Source organism: Pristiophorus japonicus, chromosome 7 (assembly GCF_044704955.1).
Source record: "Pristiophorus japonicus isolate sPriJap1 chromosome 7, sPriJap1.hap1, whole genome shotgun sequence".
NCBI lineage: Eukaryota > Metazoa > Chordata > Chondrichthyes > Pristiophoridae > Pristiophorus > Pristiophorus japonicus.
The window spans coordinates 85,473,815-85,496,349 of record NC_091983.1 but is presented as its reverse complement, the minus strand read 5'-3'; positions in this window follow the sequence as shown (position 1 = coordinate 85,496,349).

The following is a 22,535-nucleotide window of genomic DNA, read 5'->3' as shown; positions in this document are numbered from 1 at the left end:
TGATGGAGGAGCGAAGGAAATCAGGCTGCACAAGAAGCCAGAATTTTCGGAACATAGAGATCTCGTGGAGTTGTCGGGCTGGAGGAGATTACAGAGATCGGGAGAGACGAGGCCATGGAGGGATTGGAACACAAAAAGGAGAATTTTAAAAATGTGCTTTTGCCAGACCGAGAGCCAATGTAGATCAGTAAAATCTGTGTGATTGGTGAACGGGACGGTGCGAGTTTGGATCTACACAGCAATGTTTTAATCAACCCCCTGAGTCTCCAGTGGATGCAGACAAGAGCAGATGCAAAGAACAGGAGAGCAACACGCCAAAGTCAGATTTGTGTCATTTTCCCACACAAGAGAGTAATCAAAAGTACTTTTAGTAATTTGTTTCAAGTGTTTTTTCTGTTCTCAGGGGAATTTTTGTACAAGCTTGTTTCCTGGAACTGTCTGATCTGTGAACTTGTTTGAACTGCCATGGCAATGCCGGTGGTGTGAATGAGTTTTTACAGTTTATTTAATAATTTACTTTAACAAAATTAAAATTTGAATAAAATTAGAATGACAGACACGATGAGGTTGACACGTTACTTATCAAATTATTGCACCTGGGGATGGTGTCATGGTGGTTATGTTACTGGACTAGTAATCCAGAGGCCTGGACTAATGATCCCGAGACAAGAGTTCAAATTCCAACCCTGGCAAGTGAGGATTTTAAATACAATGAAATAAATCTGGAATAAAAAGCTAGTATCAGTAAAGGTAACCATAAAACTACCAGATTGTTGTAAAAACCCATCTGGTTTACTAATGTCGTTTAGAGAAGTAAACTTGCTATCTTTACCTGGTCTAGCCTTTACGTGACTCCAGACCCACAGAAATGTGGTTGACTCTCAACTGGCCTAGCAAGTCACTCAGGTGTCAAGAAGGCAGCTCACCACCACCTAGGGATAGGAATGGACAATAACTGTTGGCTTTGCTCGTGACGTCCACACCCCGTGAATTACTTTTTAAAAATCTGTTGCGTAATTATCTTCACCACCCAGCCTTCCAGCTCTAGAATATTCTTCTTGGCACATTAAAAACAAAACAGTTGGCATTTAGCTGGATTGAGGAAGTACACCATGTATATTCGATGAAACAGTTGCCTTGAACAGGTTGGGGAAAAGGCTGAAGCTGAGATTGTGAGACTGTAAATAGCAGTGATGGACAACCTTTTAAAAGTGCAGGAGCTGGAAAAGGAAAATTGCAGCCAACTGAGAGTTGCAGGTGTTCTAGCCTTTTTATGTATGGATCGGATCCTGGGACAGTGACACCAACAGTGCGTTTCATAGCGTTCAACTTTATAGATGTTGGTCCATTTATGTGCAGGACTACTTTCAAAAGCATGAGAAATGTGCATCTGCAATGTATGGCATTCCATTGCTGTAAAGGAACTTATAATTGAAATATACTACTTGGGATATTTTCAGAATAACTTTGTTGCACTTATTTGTTGAATAGACCTGTAATAAAATTCCAGTCTTCAATTTTTTTCAATTGCATGTTATTAGTCTCCACAAATTGCAATATTTCCAACAACCAACAATAAGAAGGTGAGAGTGACTGCCCTTAACATCAAGGCAGCATTTGACTGAGTGTGGCATCAAGGACCCCTAATAAAATTGAAGTCAATGGGAATCAGGGGGGAAACTCTCCACTGGCCGGAGTCATACCTAGTGTCATGTTTGTAACTACAATGTAACACCACTGTATTACTGTATACACTCAACACAGATGCACACCTTGACCACAGGGGGTGAACTTGTGGGAGACACTCCTTACCTGATCACACAGGTATATAAAGGGAGGTCTCACGCAGGGTCATCACTTCTGGAGTGCTGTAATAAAGAGTTAAGATCACTGAGTGGCCTTGTCCCTGGAATGTGCCTCATGTGGTTTCATGCTGTAGAGTAAGGACTTTACATTGGCGACGAGAAACGGGAATTCACGACCCACGAGAATGGCCACCGGTAGCACAGATGAATGGTATTATGTTGGGGAAGACTGGGACGATTTTGTTGAGAGGCTTCAGCAGAGCTTTGTCATGAAAGACTGGCTGGGGGATGCAGCGGCCGACAAGCGTCGGGCTCATCTTTTGACCAGCTGCGGGCCAAAGACTTATGCGCTCATGAAGGACTTACTGGCACCCGAAAAGCCTTCGGACAAAACCTTTGAAGAGCTTAGCAAGTTGATTGGGGAGCACCTCAAGCCGACGAGCAACATACACATGGCTCGACACAGATTCTACACCCACCAATGTCATGAAGGACAGAGCATACCGGACTTTGTAGCGGACCTCAGGCGCTTGGCCAGCCTCTAAGTTCACAGATGCCTGTAGCGGGGAGATGCTAAGTGACTTCTTTATCGAAGGTATCGGTCATGCAGGAATTTTTCGCATGTTAATTGAGACCAAGGACTTGACCTTGGAAGCAGCGGCGTTGTTGGCTCAGACTTTCATGGCGGGGGAGGAAGAGACGAAAATGATTTATGCGCACAATTCTGCGTCCAATGCAGCGATGGATCAGGGAGTCAACATCCTCAATGCTAGTCAGAGCCCTGCGGGTAGGCAGGGGCAGTCCGACATTCATCAGGCAGTAATAGACCCCAAAGAAGGACCTTAACAGAGACAATGGCAGGCTGAACGGACGTTCATGCCATCACAGTGGACAATGCGGCCTGGAATGGGGCCATTGACACCTACTAATAGGTTACTTAACAGTAGTCAGAGGGACAGTCAGCGCAGAATTCCTGGCCACAGACCTTTTGTCCCCAACAATGGAAATTTTAACTCGTGCTGGAGGTGTGGGGGAAAACACTCAGCCAGATCTTGCAGATTCCAACAGTTTGTCTGCAGAAACTGCAATCTCAGTGGTCATTTAGCTATATGTGCAGAAAGCCTGCAACCAGACTGATATATGGGGCAGGTGGACCAGAAGAGGGTTCTGTGAGGTAGGATGACTTTTTGGACAAATCGATGGACGCCGAGGTTCAGCGGGTCCATGTGGCAACTATTCACATTTCATACACCAAAACGCCACCAATGATTATGAGGGTTTTATTGAATGGTATCCCAGTACGCATGGAGCTGGACACTGGGGCCAGCCAGACACTCATGGGCGTTCAGCAATTTGAGAAGCTATAGCCACTCAAAGCCAGTAGACCCAGATTAGAACATATCGAGACACAATTAAGGACTTACACCAAAGAAATCACTCCGGTGAACCGGCTGCCGCTCTGGATTGTCCCGGGCAATGGTCCCGCACTGTTGGGGAGGAGCTGGTTAGCCGAGATGAACTGGAAATGGGGGGATGTTCACGCAATGTCCTCAGTGGAGCGAAGTTCGTGCTCACAAGTCCAACAACAATTCGAGTCACTTTTCCAACCGGGCGTCGGGACTTTCTAAGGCACTAAAGTAGTGATACACATCACCCCGGACGCCAGGCCAGTACACCACAAAGCCAGAGCGGTGCCGTATGTGATGCGGAAGAAAATCGAGAGCGAATTGGAACGGCTATTGTGAAAGGGCATCATCTCGCCTGTTGAATTCAGCGACTGGGCGAGCCCCATCGTCCCCATTCTTAAAGCAAATGGCTCTGTCAGGATCTGTGACAACTACAAGGCCACCATCAATCATAATATCCGTTCCCAAGAGCGGAGGACCTCTTTGCCACACTGCAGGTGGCAAGCTGTTCACCAAGTTGGACCTCACTTCAGCCGATATGACCCAGGAACTGACCGACGAATCTAAACTGCTGACCACCATCACCACGCACAAGGGACTGTTTGCGTATAACAGGTGCCCGTTTGGCATTCGATCAGCGGCCGCGATTTTTCAACGCAACATGGAAAGCCTGCTTAAATCCATCTCTGGAACGATTGTATTCCAGGACGACATCCTCATCACGGGTCGAGACACCGAGGAACATCTCCACAACCTGGAGGAGGTGCTGCGGCGATTGGACTGGGTAGGCCTGCGAAGTCTAGATGCATGTTCTTAGCTCCTGAGGTTGAGTTTCTGGGCAGGAGGGTTGCTGCAGATGGGATTCGGCCCACTGAATCCAAAACAGAGGCGATTCGAAGAGCACCCAGGCACTGCAACACATCGGAACTGTGTTCATTCCTGGGACTGTTGAACTATTTCGGGAACTTTCTGCCGAACTTAAGTACGTTGTTGGAGCCACTACACGTGCTCCTGCGTAAGAGTTGCGATTGGTTTTGGGGGCACAGTCAGGAACGGGCTTTTGATCGGGCGTGAAACCTACTGTGTTCAAACAAGCCATTGACCCTGTACGACCCTTGCAAAAGTTTAGTTCTGACATGTGATGCATCGTCCTATGGGGTTGGGTGCATGTTGCAACAGGGTAATGCTGAGGGTCAGCTACAACCTGTGGCTTATGCCTCCAGGTCGCTCTCTCAAGCAGAACGGGGCTATGGGATGTTTGAGAAGGAAGCGCTTGCATGTGTCTATGGTGTAAAGAAAATGCATCAGTACTTCTTTGGTCGGAAGTTTGAATTAGAGACGGACCATAAGCCACTCACATCCCTGTTGTCAGACAGCAAGGCTGTCAATGCCAACACATCAGCTCGCAAACAGCGATGGACTCTCACGCTAGCGGCCTATGACTACTCCATCCGGCACAGGCCCGGCACTGAAAATTGCGCTGACGCGCTCAGCAGGCTCCCACTGGCCACCACCGAGGGGGCAGCTGAGCAAAGCGCTGAGGTGGTCATGGCTGTCGATGCCTTCGACAGTGCAGGCTCCCCTATCACAGCCCGTCAGATCAAAATCTGGACAAACAGGGTTCACCTCTTGTTGTGTCTCTGCACCTTGTTACAAACTCACACGAGGCATGGATATATCAGACACGGTCACCTTGTGACCTTCACTTTATTCCCAGGACTAAAGAGTGCTGATCCTGGGTGGGACCTCCCCTTTTATACCTGGAACCTCAGGTGAGCTCACTCCCTGTGGTCAGGATGTGCATTACAAGGGTACAGGTACAGTATGCATGAGTTACAGTTACATACTTATAGTCATTGCAAGATGGTGAAATACATGACATCACCTCCCCCTTTAGGTCTTTTAGTTTCAGAGGTTAAGTCTATCGGGTGGTCGGTCGGCGCTCTCTTGTGGAGCGCCGCAGTTGTGGCTCTGGTGGCTGAGCCTCAGCACGCGTCTCTGTCACTTGAGGTGATTCCGGCCTGTCCGGGCTGGCCACAGGGACTGTGCATGCTGAGGGCTGTCTTTGTTGCTTGTGCGCTGGCTGTGGTGTGGGTGCTATCTCATCATGCTCTTCTTCTGGTTCCTCCGTGTCTGCAATGAACCTTGCCTTTACTTGTTCCAAGTGTTTGCGGCATATCTACCCATTGTTTAATCTGACCACCATGATCCTGTTTTCTTCTTTGCCAATTACAGTGCCCTCAAACCATTTGGGTCGCAAAGCAAGGTTAAGAACAAATACTGGGTCATCTATTTCTATACACCTCCCCTTGAGCCTCGATCATGGAGCTCGGTTTTGGACTGGCGCTTGCCCTCAACAATGTCTGCCATGCTGGGTGAATAAGGGATAGCCACATCTTGAGCGTGCGTTTCATGAGGAGTTCCGCTGGGGCGATAGGCGGTACTGAAGGGAAGGTCCTTGGATGCGTAGCATGCCCTGCTTTATGACTTGGACCTTCCGTTCCGCCTGGCCATTGGAAACCGGCTTGAACAGCGCTGTCCGGATTGGCTTGATCCGATTGCCCGACATAAACTCCTGGAATTCATGGCTGGTGAAACACGGGCCATTGTCGCTGACCAGGATGTCCGGCAAGCCGTGGGTCATGAAAACCATACGCAGACTCTCCACAGTGATGGATGTCGTGCACGAGTTCAATATGATGCACTCGATCCACTTTGAGTATGCATCGACAACAATCAGGAACATTTTCCTCATGAACGGGCCCGCATAGTCTACATGAATACGTGACCATGACCTGGTGGGCCAGGGCCACGGGCTGAGTGGGGCCTCCCTGGGGGCATTGCCCAGCTGGGCACACGTCGTGCACCTGCGAACCCAGTGTTCCAGGTCTGAGTCAATCTCCGGCCACCACACGTGTGACCGTGCAATGGCCTTCATTAACACGATGCCAGAGTGCTCGCTGTGGAGTTCCCTGATGAACGCTTCCCTTCCTTTCTGGGCATGACTACCCAGCTGCCCCGTAACAGGCAGTCGGCTTGGAAGGGGAGTTCATCCATCCGTCTCTGAAACGGTCTGACTTCCGCCGAGCACGCCACAGTCCTCAGTCAGGACACATTTCTTTATCATGGATAGGAGGGGGTCCCTGTTGGTCCAGAGTTTGATCTGGCGGGCTGTGATGGGGGAGCCGGTAGTGTCAAAAGCCTCAACGGCCATGACCATCACGGTGCTCTGCTCCAACGCCCCCTCGATGGTGGCCAGTGGGAGCCTGCTGAGTGCGTCAGCGTAATTTTCGGTGCATGGCCCGTGCCGTACGGTGTAGTCATACGCAGCCAGCGTGAGAGCCCATCGCTGTATGCGAGCTGACGCATTAGCATTGACAGCCTTGCTGTCAGACAACAGGGATGTTAACGGCTTGTGGTCCGTCTCTAGTTCAAACCGTCTACCGAAAAGGTACTGCTGCATCTTTTTCACACCGTACACACACGCGAGTGCCTCCTTCTCGGCCATGCCGTATCCACGCTCTGCCTGGGAGAGCGACCTGGAGGCGTAAGCCACCGGTTGGAGTCGGCCGTTATCGTTACCCTGCTGCAAAACATACCCAACCCCTTAGGATGACGCATCGCATGTTAAAACCAATTTTTTACAGGGGTCATACAAAGTCAACAGTTTGTTGGAACACAGCAGGTTCCTCGCCTTATTGAAAGTCCATTCTTGACAATCCCCGCCCCCCCCCCCCCCCCAAGACCATTCACAACCTTTACGGAGGAGCATGTGTAACAGCTCCAACAATGTGCTTAAGTTCGGCAGGAAGTTCCCAAAATAGTTCAAGAGTCCCAGGAATGATCGCAACTCCGACGTGCTGCCGGGCCTGGGCACCCGGCGAATCACCTCAGTTTTTGAATCAGTGGGCCGGCTCCCGTCTGTGGCAACCCTCCTGCCCAGGAACTCAACCTCTGGGGCCAAAAACACGCACTTGGCCTTTTTCAGCTGCAGGCCTACCCATTCCAATCGGCGTAGCACCTCCTCCAGGTTGCGGAGGTGTTCCTCAGTGTCTCGACCCATTATAAGGATGTCGTCTTGGAACGCGATCGTTCCAGGGATGGACTTGAGCAAGCTTACCATGTTTCGCTGAAAGATAGCCGCTGCCTAACGAATGCCAAACGGGCACCTATTGTAAACAAATAATCCTTTGTGTGTCGTGATGGTGGTCAGAAACTTGGATTCTTCAGCCAGTTCCTGAGTCATGTAGGCCGAAGTGAGGTCCAGCTTCGTGAACTGCTTACCACCTGCCAGCGTGGCAAAAAGGTCCTCCGCTCTCGGGAGCGGGTATTGGTCTTGCAGCGACACACGGTTGATGGTAGCTTTGTAGTCGCCACAAATTCTGACCGAGCCATCTGCTTTGAGGACAGGAACAATGGGACTTGCCCAGTCGCTGAATTCAATGGGCGAAATTATGCCTTCTCTGAGCAGCCTGTCCAGTTCACTTTCAATTTTTTCATGCATCACGTACGGCACTGCTCTGGCTTTGTGGTGCACTGGTCTGGCGTCTGGAGTGATGTGTATCACTACTTTGGTGCCCTTGAACGTTCTGACACCGGGTTAAAAGAGTGACTAGAATTTTTGCAATACCTGCGAGCATGAACTTCGCTCCACGGATGAAATGGCGTGCACATCCCCCCATTTCCAATTCATCTCAGCAAGCCAACTCCTCCCCAAGAGCGCGGGGCCATTTCCCGGAACAATCCAGAGTGGCAGCCGGTTCTGTGATCCATTATGCATTACCACCAAGTTTGCACTGCCAGCACTGGGATGATCTCTTTGGTGTACATATGTAGCTGCGTCTCAATGCATTCCAATTTTGGCCTGCTAGCTCTGTGTGGCCATAGTCTCTCAAATTGTTGGGCGCTCATGAGTGACTGGCTAGCTCCGGTATCCAGCTCCATGTGCACCGGGATGCCATTCAGTAAGACTTCCATTATCATATGTGGCATTTTGGTGTATGAGCTGTGGACGTCAGCCACATGAACTCTCTGAACTTCAGCATCCATGGTTGTTCCCCAGGCCTCATGCTGCATTTCAGACCCCTCGTCTGGTTCGTCTGTGTCGCAGACTAGCCTCGCTACTGTCTTTTTGCACATCCTGGCCAGGTGTCCCTTGACATTACAAATCCTACAGGTGTAAAGTTGGAACCTGCAGATTTTTGCAGTGTGTCTGCTCCCACATCTCCAACATGAGCTGAGATTGCTGTTAACAAAAGGACTATTCCCAGGCATTCTTCTCTGATGGCCCTTTTGGCTGTTTCTTCTAAGCACTCTGATGGGGGGTGTTAATTGTCCCATCACAAGATGTATTGTTCCTCATGATGGCGTGAATTGCCGATCCCCTTTCCATTGTCCCTGTTGCCAGGAGCTTGTTGCGACGTGGATGGTGTCAAATTGCCCTTGCCTGCCTGCCTGGATGGTGTCGAATTGCCCTTGCCTGCCTGTGGGGTTCTGTGTCATTTTTATAACATTGATTTCTTGGTTCAACGCAACTTTAAAACCAGGGCTGTGTGCGGAGATTAGCTTGGTCTCCTCATCCCCTTCCACAAAGGTCTGAGCTATCAACGCTGCCCCTTCTAAAGTCAAATCCTTAGTCTTTATGAGCTTCCTGAAAATGCCGGCATGATGAATGCCCTCGATGAAAAAGTCCCTTAACATCTCCCCCCTGCAGGCATCGGAGAACTTACAGAGATTGGCCAAACGCCGCAGTTCTGCCACGAAGTCCGAGATGTTTTGACCCTCCCGACGCCGGTAAGAGTAGAATCGGTGCTGGGCCATATGAACGCTACTTGCCGGCTTGAGATGCTCACTGATCAGCTGGCTGAGCTCTTCGAAGGACTTGTATGCTGGCTTTTGGGGTACGAGCAGGTCTTTGATTAGCGCATACGTCTGTGGGCCACAGCTGGTCAGTAGATGCGCCCTCCGCTTGTCAGCCGCTGCCTCTTCCAGCCAGTCCTTTGTGACAAAGCTCTGCTGGAGTCTTTCCACAAAGTCATCCCAGTCCTCACCCACACAATAGCGTTCCTCTGTGCTGCCGGTGGCCATCCTCGTAGTTTGTTGATTCCCGTTTCTCGTCGCCAGATGTTGTGTCTCTGCACCTTGTTATAAACTCACATGAGGCATGGATATATCAGACATGGTCACTCTGTGACCTTCACTTTATTCCCAGGACGAAAGAGTGCTGATCCTGGGTGGGACCTCCCCTTTTATACCTGGTGAGGAGCTCACTCCCTGTGGTCAGGGTGTGCATTACAAGGGTACAGGTACAGTATGCATGAGTTACAGTTACATACTTATAGTCATTGCAAGATGGTGAAATACATGACACCTCCTATCCCTGATTAAGAAATGTGTCCTGACTGTGGATTGGGCGCCCGCACACGGAGCATGCCCTGAGGAGGTCAGACCATTCCACAAACGGATGGATGAGCTCTCCATCCAAGCTGACTGCCTACTATGGGGCAGCCGGGTAGTCATGCCCCAGAAGGGCAGGGAGACGTTCATCAGGGAACTCCACAGCAAGCACCCAGGCATTGTGATGATGAAGGCCATTGCCTGGTCACACGTTTGGTGGCTCGGAATTGACTCAGACCTGGAACACTATGTCCGCAGGTGCACGACGTGTGCCAAGCTGGGCAATGCCCCCAAGGGGGCCCCGCTCAGCCCGTGGCTCTGGCCCACCAAGCCATGGTCATGTATTCACGTTGACTATGCGGGCCCGTTCATGGGGAAGATGTTCCTTATCGTTGTAGATGCGTACTCGAAATGGATCGAGTGCATCATCCTGAATTCATGCATGTCATCCACCACCGTGGAAAGCCTATGAGCGATCTTCGCAACCCATGGCTTGCCGGACAGCCTGGTTAGTGATAATGGCCCGTGTTTCACGAGCTATGAATTCCGGGAGTTTCTGTCGGGCAATGGCATCAACCACATCAGGACTGTGCCGTTCAAGCCGACCTTCAATGGCCAGGTGGAACGTGCAGTCCAAATCGTTACGCAAGGGATACTCAGGATTCAAGGACTCTCCCTACAATGCCGCCTATCACGCCTCCTGCTGGCCTATAGGTCCCACCCGCACTCGCTCACGGAGGTCCCGCCCGCAGAGCTACTCATGAAACGGACACTCAAAACTTGGTTGTCCCTCATCCACCCAGTCCTGACCGACATAGTTGAGGGCAAGTGTAAGACACAAAATGAGTACCATGACCGTAATTCGAGGGGGAGATGGAAAGAAATAAATGATCCTGTATTCGTCCTCAATCACGCCATGGGGCCCAAATGGCTCGAGGGTACCGTAATTGACAAAGAAGGGAATAGGGTCATTGTGGTAAAACTCAACAATGGCCAGATATGCCGTAAGCATCTGGACCAAGTAAAAAAAGGTTCAGCAATGACACGGAGGAACCTGAAGAAGGCCATGAGATGAAGCTCACACTACCGCCAGTGAACGTGCAACAAGAGCAATCAGAGGAATGCACAGTTCCTGAGGTCAGCCCGGACAGACCGGAATCACAACAGGTGACAGATACTCACGTCAGTGTCCAACAACCAGAGTCCCAACTGCAGCGCTCCACAAGGGAGCGCAGACCACCTGAAAGACTAAGCCTATGATCCCAATAAGACTTTGTGGGGGGCAAGGTGATGTCATGTTTGTAACTACAATGTAACACCACTGTAAACATAGAAACATAGAAACATAGAAAATAGGTGCAGGAGTAGGCCATTCGGCCCTTCTAGCCTGCACCGCCATTCAATGAGTTCATGGCTGAACATTCAACTTCAGTACCCCATTCCTGCTTTCTCGCCATACCCCTTGATCCCCCTAGTAGTAAGGACCTCATCTAACTCCTTTTTGAATATATTTAGTGAATTGGCCTCAACAACTTTCTGTGGTAGAGAATTCCACAGGTTCACCACTCTCTGGGTGAAGAAGTTCCTCCGCATCTCGGTCCTAAATGGCTTACCCCTTATCCTTAGACTGTGACCTCTGGTTCTGGACTTCCCCAACATTGGGAACATTCTTCCTGCATCTAACCTGTCTAACACCGTCAGAATTTTAAATGTTTCTATGAGGTCCCCTCTCATTCTTCTGAACTCCAGTGAATACAAGCCCAGTTGATCCAGTCTTTCTTGATAGGTCAGTCCCGCCATCCCGGGAATCAGTCTGGTGAACCTTCGCTGCACTCCCTCAATAGCAAGAATGTCCTTCCTCAGGTTAGGAGACCAAAACTGTACACAATACTCCAGGTTTGGCCTCACCAATGCCCTGTACAACTGTAGCAACACCTCCCTGCCCCTGTACTCAAATCCCCTTGCTATGAAGGCCAACATGCCATTTGCTTTCTTAACTGCCTGCTGCACCTGCATGCCAACCTTCAATGACTGATGTACCATGACACCCAGGTCTCTTTGCACCTCCCCTTTTCCTAATCTGTCACCATTCAGATAATAGTCTGCCTCTCTGTTTTTACCACCAAAGTGGATAACCTCACATTTATCCACATTATACTTCATCTGCCATGCATTTGCCCACTCACCTAACCTATCCAAGTCGCTCTGCAGCCTCACAGCATCCTCCTCACAGCTCACACTGCCACCCAACTTAGTGTCATCCGCAAATTTGGAGATACTACATTTAATCCCCTCATCTAAATTATTAATGTACAGTGTAAACAGCTGGGGCCCCAGCACAGAACCTTGCGGTACCCCACTAGTCACTGCCTGCCATTCTGAAAAGTACCCATTTACTCCTACTCTTTGCTTCCTGTCTGACAACCAGTTCTCAATCCATGTCAGCACACTACCCCCAATCCCATGTGCTCTAACTTTGCACATCAATCTCTTGTGTTGGACCTTGTCAAAAGCCTTCTGAAAGTCCAAATATACCACATCAACTGGTTCTCCCTTGTCCACTCTACTGGAAACATCCTCAAAAAATTCCAGAAGATTTGTCAAGCATGATTTCCCTTTCACAAATCCATGCTGACTTGGACCTATCATGTCACCTCTTTCCAAATGCACTGCTATGACATCCTTAATAACTGATTCCATCATTTTACCCACTACCGATGTCAGGCTGACCGGTCTATAATTCCCTGTTTTCTCTCTCCCTCCTTTTTTAAAAAGTGGGGTTACATTGGCTACCCTCCAGTCTATAGGAACTGATCCAGAGTCAATGGAATGTTGGAAAATGACTGTCAATGCATCCACTATTTCCAAGGCCACCTCCTTAAGTACTCTGGGATGCAGTCCATCAGGCCCTGGGGATTTATCAGCCTTCAATCCCATCAATTTCCCCAACACAATTTCCTGGCTAATAAGGATTTCCCTCAGTTCCTCCTCCTTACTAGACCCCCCGACCCCTTTTATAACCGGAAGGTTGTTTGTGTCCTCCTTCGTGAATACCGAACCAAAGTACTTGTTCAATTGGTCCGCCATTTCTTTGTTCCCCGTTATGACTTCCCCTGATTCTGACTGCAGGGGACCTACGTTTGTCTTTACTAACCTTTTTCTCTTTACATATCTATAGAAAGTTTTGCAATCCGTCTTAATGTTCCCTGCAAGCTTCTTCTCATACTCCATTTTCCCTGTCCTAATCAAACCCTTTGTCCTCCTCTGTGAGTTCTAAATTTCTCCCAGTCCCCAGGTTCGCTGCTACTTCTGGCCAATTTGTATGCCACTTCCTTGGCTTTAATACTATCCCTGATTTCCCTTGATAGCCACGGTTGAGCCACCTTCCCTTTTTTATTTTTACGCCAGACAGGAATGTACAATTGTTGTAGTTCATCCATGCGGTCTCTAAATGTCTGCCATTGCCCATCCACAGTCAACCCCTTAAGTATCATTCGCCAATCCATCCCAGCCAATTCACGCCTCATATCTTCAAAGTTACCCTTCTTTAAGTTCTGGACCATGGTCTCTGAATTAACTGTTTCATTCTCCATCCTAATGCAGAATTCCACCATATTATGGTCACTCTTCCCCAAGGGGCCTCGCATATCTATCCAGGGCAAAGTGGCAAGTTGGATCCAAAATTGGCTCAGAGGCAGGAAGCAAAGGGTAATGGTCGATAAGTGTTTTTGTGACTGGGAGGATGTTTCCACTGGGGTTCCGCAGGGCTCAGTACTAGGTCCCTTGCTTTTTGTGGTATATATCAATGATTTGGACTTGAATGTAGGGGGTATGATGAAGAAGTTTGCAGATTGTACAAAAATTGGTTGTGTGGTTGATAATGAAGAAGAAAGCTGTAGACTGCAGGAAGATATCAATGGGCTGGTCAGGTGGGCAGAAAAGTGGCAAATGGAATTTAATCTGAGAAGTGTGAGGTAATGAATTTGGGGAGGGCTATCAAGGCAAGGGAATACACAAAAAATAGTAGGACACCGAGAAGTGTAGAGAAACAAAGGGATCTTGGAGTGCACATCCACAGATCTCTGAAGGTATATGGGATACTTGCCTTTATTAGCCAAGGCATAGAATATAAGAATAGCAAGGTTATGCTTGAACTGTATAAAGCACTAGTTAGGCCACAGCTACAGTACTGCGAGCAGTTCTGGTCACGACATTACAGGAAGGATGTGATTGCACCAGAAAGAGTACAGAGGAGATTTATGAGGATATTGCCTGCACAGGAGAATTTTAGCTATGAGGAAAGTTTGGCTAGGCTGGGGTTGTTTTCTTTGGAACAGAGGAGGCTGAGGGGAGACCTAATTGAGGTGTATAAAATTATGAGGGACCTAGATAGAGTGAATAGGAAGGATCTATTTCCCTTTGCACATAACCAGGGGGCATAGATTTAAAGTAAGTGGTAGGATGTTTAGAGAGGATATGAGGAGAATCTTTTCACCCAGAGGATGGTGGAGGTATGGAACTCACTGCCTGAAAGGGTGGTAGAGGCAAAAACCCTCATAGCATTTAAAAAGTACTTAGATATGTACTTGAAGTGGTGTAACCTACAAGGCTACAGACCAAGAGCTGGAAAGTGGGATTAGACCAGATGGCTGTTTGTCAGCTGGCATGGACACGATGGGCCAAATGGTCTCCTTCTGTGTTGTAAATTTCTATGATTCTGATTCAAGAAACTTAACTGGAACAGCCACAGAACTACTGTGGCAACAAGAGTGCGTCAGAGGCTGGATATTCTGTGGTGGGTGTCTCAACTCCAAACTCTCCAAAGCCTTTGCACCATCTACAAGGCACAAGTGTGATGGAATGCTCTCCACTTGCCTGGATGAGTGCGGCTCCAACAACACACAAGAATCTCGACACCATCCAGGACAAAGCCGCTTGATTGGCACCCCATCCACCACCTTCAACATTCACTCCCTCCACTACCGGTGCACCGTGGCTGCAGTGTGTACATCTGCAAGATGCACTGCAGCAACTTGCCACGGCTTCTTCGGCAGCACCTCCCAAACCCGCGGCCTCTATCACCTGGGAGCACCATCACCTGCAAGTTCCCCTCCAAGTTACACACAATCCTGACTTGGAAACATATCAGCGTTCCTTTATCGTCGCTGGGTAAAAATCCTGGAACTCCCTCCCTGACAGCATTGTGGGAGTACCTTCACCATAAGGACTGCAGCAATTCAAGAAGGCGGCTCACCACCACCTACTCATTGGCAATTAGGGATGAGCAATAAATGCTGGCCTTGCTGCCGATGCCCATATCCCGGAACGATAAAAAAATAGAAACAAAACATCATAGCATCCAATAAATAATCTTTAAATCATACAGCGCCGAAGGAGGCCATCATACCTGTGCCATCTCTTTGAAAGAGCTATCCAATTAGTCACACTCACCTGCCCTTTCCCCATAGCCCTGCAAATGTTTCCTTTTCAAATAATTATCCAATTCCAATAACACTTTGATTTATTTCAGTAAATGTATTTTTGTTTTCATGAAAATATAACTGAATATGAAATATTAGAACTGGTAAAGTTGTTTCGTTATTACATGAACCTGCCATCTTCATGCAGTTTATTAATTTTCCACTGAAATTTTCAAAGAACCTGAGCCACCAATTGGGCTTCATGCAGACCGTGACTGATTGGAAAATCGCAGGTGTGCAGACCACGGTTTTCCAATAAGCTGCTCAATGTGTTCAAAGTGCTACCAATGGAGTGGGATCTCAGAAAATTTAAACCAAATCTTGAAAGCACTGAATAAAATGATCTTGAAGACCCAGGAGAAAAGATGTAATTCTGTGGGTCTCCCACCATATTGCTAATTGAGCGAGCCTTAATCATGGATGGAAAGTAGGTCAGTTCACCTCTGTGCAACTATTGGAAACAACTTAAGCTTGTTTATTAAGGTAAAGATACTTTGCAGAAATTCAGCTTACTATTTCATTTTTACTTTCATTTCCAGATTTAATTTTCCCAAATGCAGTAGCATGTCTGCTGGATGGAGCAAATCTAAACCCAGTGAGGATCGTATAAATACATAGACGTAACAACATGGAAATGGATCATTCAGCACAAACAGTCTGTATTGGCCTTTACCCTCCATGCGAGCGAATCACAGATATCCATGTTATTCCCATATCATTTCAATTATGTTTCCTTCATCCACCTTTCCAATCTAATCTTGACTGTTTGCATAATTTGCTCTTTTCTTCCATCAATGTTGGCACAGGAATGAGCAATTGAAAGAATGTATGATTATTTTTCCTCTAGAAACCCAATGGGCTGCACAGTGAAGCACAGGACCTGCAAGGAGATTTTCAGCATTGATCAGATGGTGGAGCAGTTTGAGTCGGAAGGCTCATTTACAGCAAAGCAAATCCACTGAACTCAATGAAAGGTGTATTTATTTTAATTGTAGATGTAAATCGTAACACATTTATGACATAATTGTGTATTAGCGAACAAATCATCACTACATTACCCAAATAAACTCAAATCTTACTGTTTACATGGTTGAGGTAAGAATTTCAATGTTTAAGCTAAGATTCCACATTTATTATTTTCAAAAAGTACAATCTATATTGTTCGAACAGTACTGGATAACAGATCCTTTATGTTGTAGCCCGGGAAGCTGTTGAGTAGGATGGCTCCTGCCTGCAATTTAACCAGCTGCACAGCATCTCCCAATCCAAATATCAACTGATAGGAATTTGTTGAGCAAACATGTTACAGGAACCTAAATAAATGAATAGTAAAAATCAGAACATCTAAACAATTACTCACAGCTCTTGTAATTTTTATGCAGACCATTTGAATTTGAAGGTTTCTTTTGTCTTATTTTGATTTCAGGGGAGAATTTTAAATGAGGCACAGCAGGTTGAAAATTGTATAATTTGTGCTAAAATAAATACATAAATACAGATTTATTTATAGTGGTTGGTGCAAGCACGCACATATCAGAAGACCATTTCATTGTACTGTGGATTGGTAGAATGTCGTTCATACTTGTAGTTGTCCAGGAGGGGAGTTCCTGACTTTTGCTGTGCTATCAGAGGCAATCCAAATGCTTCCTTAAAAGGAGGGAGGGCACACAGAAAGTGCAGTCACCTCAAGCAAGTTAGAAAGCAATATTAGCAGAGGTGTGGAAGTAGTGTCTCAAGCGAGCGTACTATGCTTAAACAAAGGGGACTACAGTGGGATAAGAGCAGAGTTGGCTAAAGTAGACTGGGAACACAGACTAAACAGTGGCACAATTGAGGAACAGTGGAGGAATTTTAAGGAGCTCTTTCATAGTGCTCAACAAAAATATATTCCAGTGAAAAAGGGCGGTAAGAGAAGGGATAACCAGCCGTGGAAAACCAAGGAAATAAAGGAGAGTATAAAATTAAAAACCAATGCGTATAAGATGGCCAAGGTTAGTGGGAAACTAGAAGATTGGGAAAATTTTAAACGACAGCAAAGAATGACTAAGAAAGCAATAAGGAAAGATAGATTACGAAAGTAAACTTGCGCAAAACATAAAAACAGATAGTAAAAGCTTTTACCGATATATAAAACGGAAAAGAGTGACTAAAGTAAATGTTGGTCCCTTAGACGATGAGAAGGGGGATTTAATAATGGGAAATGTGGAAATGGCTGAGACCTTAAACAATTATTTTGCTTCGGTCTTCACAGTGGAAGACACAAAAACCATGCCAAAAATTGCTGGTTACGGGAATGTGGGAAGGGAGGACCTTGAGACAAGCACTATCACTAGCGGGGTAGTGCTGGACAGGCTAATGAATCTCAAGGTAGACAAGTCCCCTGGTCCTGATGAAATGCATCCCAGGGTATTAAAAGAGATGGCGGAAGTTATAGCAGATGCATTCGTTATATAATCTACCAAAATTCTCTGGACTCTGGGGAGGTACCATCAGATTGGAAAGCAGCTAAAGTAACGGCTCTGTTTAAAAAAGGGGGCAATCAAAAGGCAGATAACTATAGGCTGGTTAGTTTAACATCTGTAGTGGGGAAAATGCTTGAAGCTATCATTAAGGAAGAAATAGCGGGACATCTAGATAGGAATAGTGCAATCAAGCAGACGCAACATGGATTCATGAAGGGGAAATCATGTTTAACTAATTTACTGGAATTCTTTGAGGATACAACGAGCATGGTGGATAGAGGTGTACCGATGGATGTGGTGTATTTAGATTTCCAAAAGGCATTCGATAAGGTGCCACACAAAAGGTTACTGCAGAAGATAAAGGTATGCGGAGTCAGAGGAAATGTATTAGCATGGACAGAGAATTGGCTGGCTAACAGAAAGCAGAGAGTCGGGATAAATGGGTCCTTTTCATGTTGGAAATCGGTGGTTAGTGGTGTGCCACAGGGATCGGTGCTGGGACCACAACTGTTTACAATATACATAGATGACCTGGAAAAGGGGACAGAGTGTAGTGTAACAAAATTTGCAGATGGCACAAAGATTAGTGGGAAAGCGGGTTGAGTAGAGGACACAGAGAGGCTGCAAAGAGATTTAGATAGGTTAAGCGAATGGGCTAAGGTTTGGCAGATGGAATACAATGTCAGAAAATGTGAGGTCATCCACCTTGGGAAAATAAACAGTAAGAGGGGATATCATTTGAAGGGAGAGAAATTACAACATGCTGTGGTGCAGAGGGACCTGGGGGTAAAAGTTAGTTTGCAGGTGTAGCAGGTAATCAGGAAGGCGAATGGAATGTTGGCCTTCATTGCGAGAGGGATGGAGTACAAAAGCAGGGAGGTCCTGCTGCAACTGTACAGGATATTGGTGAGGCCGCACCTGGAGTACTGCATGCAGTTTTGGTCACCTTACTTAAGGAAGGATATACTAGCTTTGGAGGGGGTACAGAGACGATTCACTAGGCTGATTCCGGAGATGAGGGGGTTACCTTATGATGATATTGAGTAGACTGGGTCTTTACTCGTTGGAGTTCAGTAGGATGAGGGGTGATCTTATAGAAACATTTAAAATAATGAAAAGGATAGACAAGATCGAGGCAGAGAGGTTGTTTCCACTGGTCGGGGAGACTAGAACTAGGGGGCACAGCCTCAAAATACGGGGGAGCCAATTTAAAACCGAGTTGAGAAGGAATTTCTTCTCCCAGAGGGTTGTGAATCTGTGGAATTCTCTGCCCAGGAAAGCAGTTGAGGCTAGCTCATTGAATGTATTCAAATCACAGATAGATAGATTTTTAACCAATAAGGGTATTAAGGGTTATGGGGAGCGGGCTGAGTCCACGGCCAGATCAGCCATGATCTTGTTGAGTGGCAGAGCAGGCTCGAGGGGCTAGATGGCCTACTCCTATTCCTAATTCTTATGTAAAAGGCCCATCCAGGAAGGGTATAGGTATGGGGAGACTCAAAAGTAGGGAAAACAGAAAATAACTTACAAAGACAGTTGCAGTTGTATATTGTAATGAATTTTTAATGTCATTGTGCATTATATTAGCTAACAAAATCCACTGCATTATTGGACAATCACTACATTTAGCTTTAACAGCACAGCAGAGGTCATCATCATGTGCATTGTTAGACAACCCTCATCAGCATATTTATGAATAATATTGGTAAAATTAGTTGCACAGCAGTAGGGCTGTTTACTAATAATTCCACACTCTTCAGCTCTGTTCACGACTTGTCTCATCATGAAATGGCTCAAGCCAACCCTGGTTAACATCTAGACTTGGGCTGACAAGTGGCAGGTAACATTCATGCCACATAAATGCCAGGTAATGACCATCTCGAACATGACCAGCCCCAGTCAGCTCTTGACCTTCAGTGACACCACCATCACTGAATCCCCACTATCAATATCTGAGGATTATCGTTGGCCTGAAGCTGAACTGGACCAGCCATAACAACACCGTGGCTACAAGAGCAGGGCAAAAACTGAGTAATCTATGACAAGTGACTCAGCTTATCAACCTTCAAAACCTGCAAAAGCTGAGTATTCTATGATAAGTGACTCAACTCATAACCCTTTAAAGCCTCTTCAGCATCTACAAGGATCAATTTAGGAGTGTGATGGAATACTCATCACTCATCTCAATGGGCACAGCCACAAAAAACTCAAGAAACAAAACACCATTGATTTATTTGATCAGTGACCCTGCCACTCAATACCCTCCCCCACCAATGCACTGTGGCTGCAGTATGTATGATCTACAGGATGCACTGCATCAACTTAACAAGGTTACTGTAACAGCACTTCTCTCCCTCCTCTACCACCAAGCAGAATAAAACTATCAATGTTGTGGGAACACCATCACCTCATAGTCACACACCATCCTTCATCGTTGCTCAGTTAGAATCCTGATATTCCCTATTCCATCATTATGTGGACCATCATCACAAGGACTGCAGTGGTTTAAAAAGACCCATCACCTCCACCTCAAGGCAACTAGGGCTGTGCAATACGGGTGGTCTTGTGAGCACTGCCCATATCCCAAGAAGAAATTTTTAAAAAACACACTGAAATGCCCATCCAGATTCTGACGATAACTTGTGCTGTTGGCAAATCCCCAGCAGAGGAGGAAATGCCAGGTGACTGCCAGTAATGCTATGTCACAGCTCCAAATACATACATTTACTCTTACTAAAAAACAACTAGAATATATTATAAATGCATTTTATACTATTTTTCATAAAATAGCTGCTCTAATTGAAAGCTATCAATGACTACAATGAATCAAGAACATTTTCAAGTAAAGACTGTCAATTGAAAGCTTTATTCACGAGTGTGTGTTAAGGCAGAAAAGAACAGATGGATTTCCTGGTAAAGGCCTGTCATTTGTTGGCACAAAGCCTTGCATCTAATATTACCACAGATATATAATTTTTAGTTTTGATAAGACTTTTGAATGTATATAAGGGTGCTGAGCAGTGATTTCACTGGATAAACTCTGAAGTTGTGATGTTTTGTTTCAATTTTAAATGTCCATGGGTCAGGCTTGAATAATTATATCAGCCAAAGCCACCACAGATGTTAAAACATTAGATGAAAAACAATTGTCAAAATGTGAATAATGTCTCGGAAGCAATTAGCAGTTGTTTCTTCAAGAGAATCAGTTTGTTGTATGTACTGAGCTTTAAAAACATTTTAATGGGAAGTAAACCAAAGACTTTAGATTATACACACTAGTTAAAAGTAAAAATTGTCAGCCTTATGAGAAATTAAACTATTGCTGTTTATTTTATGATTGCCGAGGGCATTTTATGTGCGATTTATGAGTATTTCTCAGAGCAGTTTGTTCTGTGAACTTTATTTATTGATGTTTCTGAAAGGAGAAGCTGGTAAGCTAACAGTAATAAGTCATTTACCCCGATGGGCTCTGCAAGCCCCAAAATATATATTTTTTGTGTGTAGCCAGGTGTAGCCTGGTAATTGTAGCAGTAAAAAGAACTACTGGGTGTCAAGTCAGCTGAATCAAATTTTGGTCAGATGTTAGAGACTAGCTCCAGGATCTACCCCTCCAGGGTGTAGTCTCATATTGCTTCTGCAGTTGGGCTCAGTATAAATACAACTGAGAGATAGCAAAGTTTAAGAAGTTTACAGGTTGTCCAGTGGACCATCTAGGAACTTTTTAAGGTTCAAATGTTGTGACCTTTTGTTCCCAGTGGGGAGCCTTTCCCATTAGGAACATATAGTATACGCAGATGTTGTGCCCTATTTTTAGACTATTCATATGAATGGTTAGAAAACCATGTGCCATTTGCTGTGTGCACCCAAATTCCTGATTGTCATGTATCTCACATTACTGTATATAACTGTATCTTACCATGCTATACATGACTGTAACTGGATATGACCTGTAACAATAAGCATACCTTACCACCAGGGGTGCACTTGCAGGAGACACTCCATACCTGTCCCACTGTGGTATATAAAGGGAGATCTCAGGCAAGTGCGGCACTGGAGAGCTGGAATTAAAAGTGCAGGTCCTGAGTGACCTTGACTTCAGCATGTGTCTCGTGTAAGTCAGTACATTAGAGTCAGGACTTAACACAGATAGTCACTCCTGGTGGGCAAGGAGCTCCGCCATGAGTGCAAAGTTGGCAAATTGCCCGATAATGTGACATTGGTGCTCCGAGTGCATCATGATATACATATCCAGTAAATGAGACAAATAGCCTGACCTTGAATTATCTAGCATGGTGAGCCCATTTGTGTGCAAATGCATGTACTGCCTGCATAGTTGCCATTGCTGGTAGTTCAGGCTGCATTATCAGCCTCATGGCCTCGTCAATGTTTAGATGTTCTGCTCAGTAATTTGTGCAATAGTGAGATGCAGTCCATTTTAGGTTAAATATTTTTCAAATAATTATTAACCTTTGTGGGTCATATTCCCAGCATTCAATCATCCATGTCATAAATAGAAAAGTAGACCTATCATTACAGCCCAGTACAATCAACATAGAAACATGGGAATTACAGGACCAGAAAAGACTCTGTAGAACATTTGCTCATTCCCAAAAACTAATAGCTCTCAACTACCCACTCTCTTAAATACCTATCCAATATTTTTCCACACGATCAGCTTCAACTACTTTCCTGGGCAGTATGTTCCTCAGGTTTACTATTGGTGCACCTCCCCTCTTCTAAGTTTGTACCTATGTCCTGTAGTTCAAGCATTTACAGCAATATAAATTTGCAATCTAAACTATATAATCTTGCTACATTTAGTTATGAGATGGTTTAATATGGTTTGTCACTACCTTAATGGCAGCACACGCAAGTACAGACCAACCAAAAAAAACAAGCATTTTTATGAAGCCTATAACATTATAAAACATTGCAAAGCACTCCAACGAGGTGTCAACTAGATAGCAAGCAGTAATGGGAGAAAGG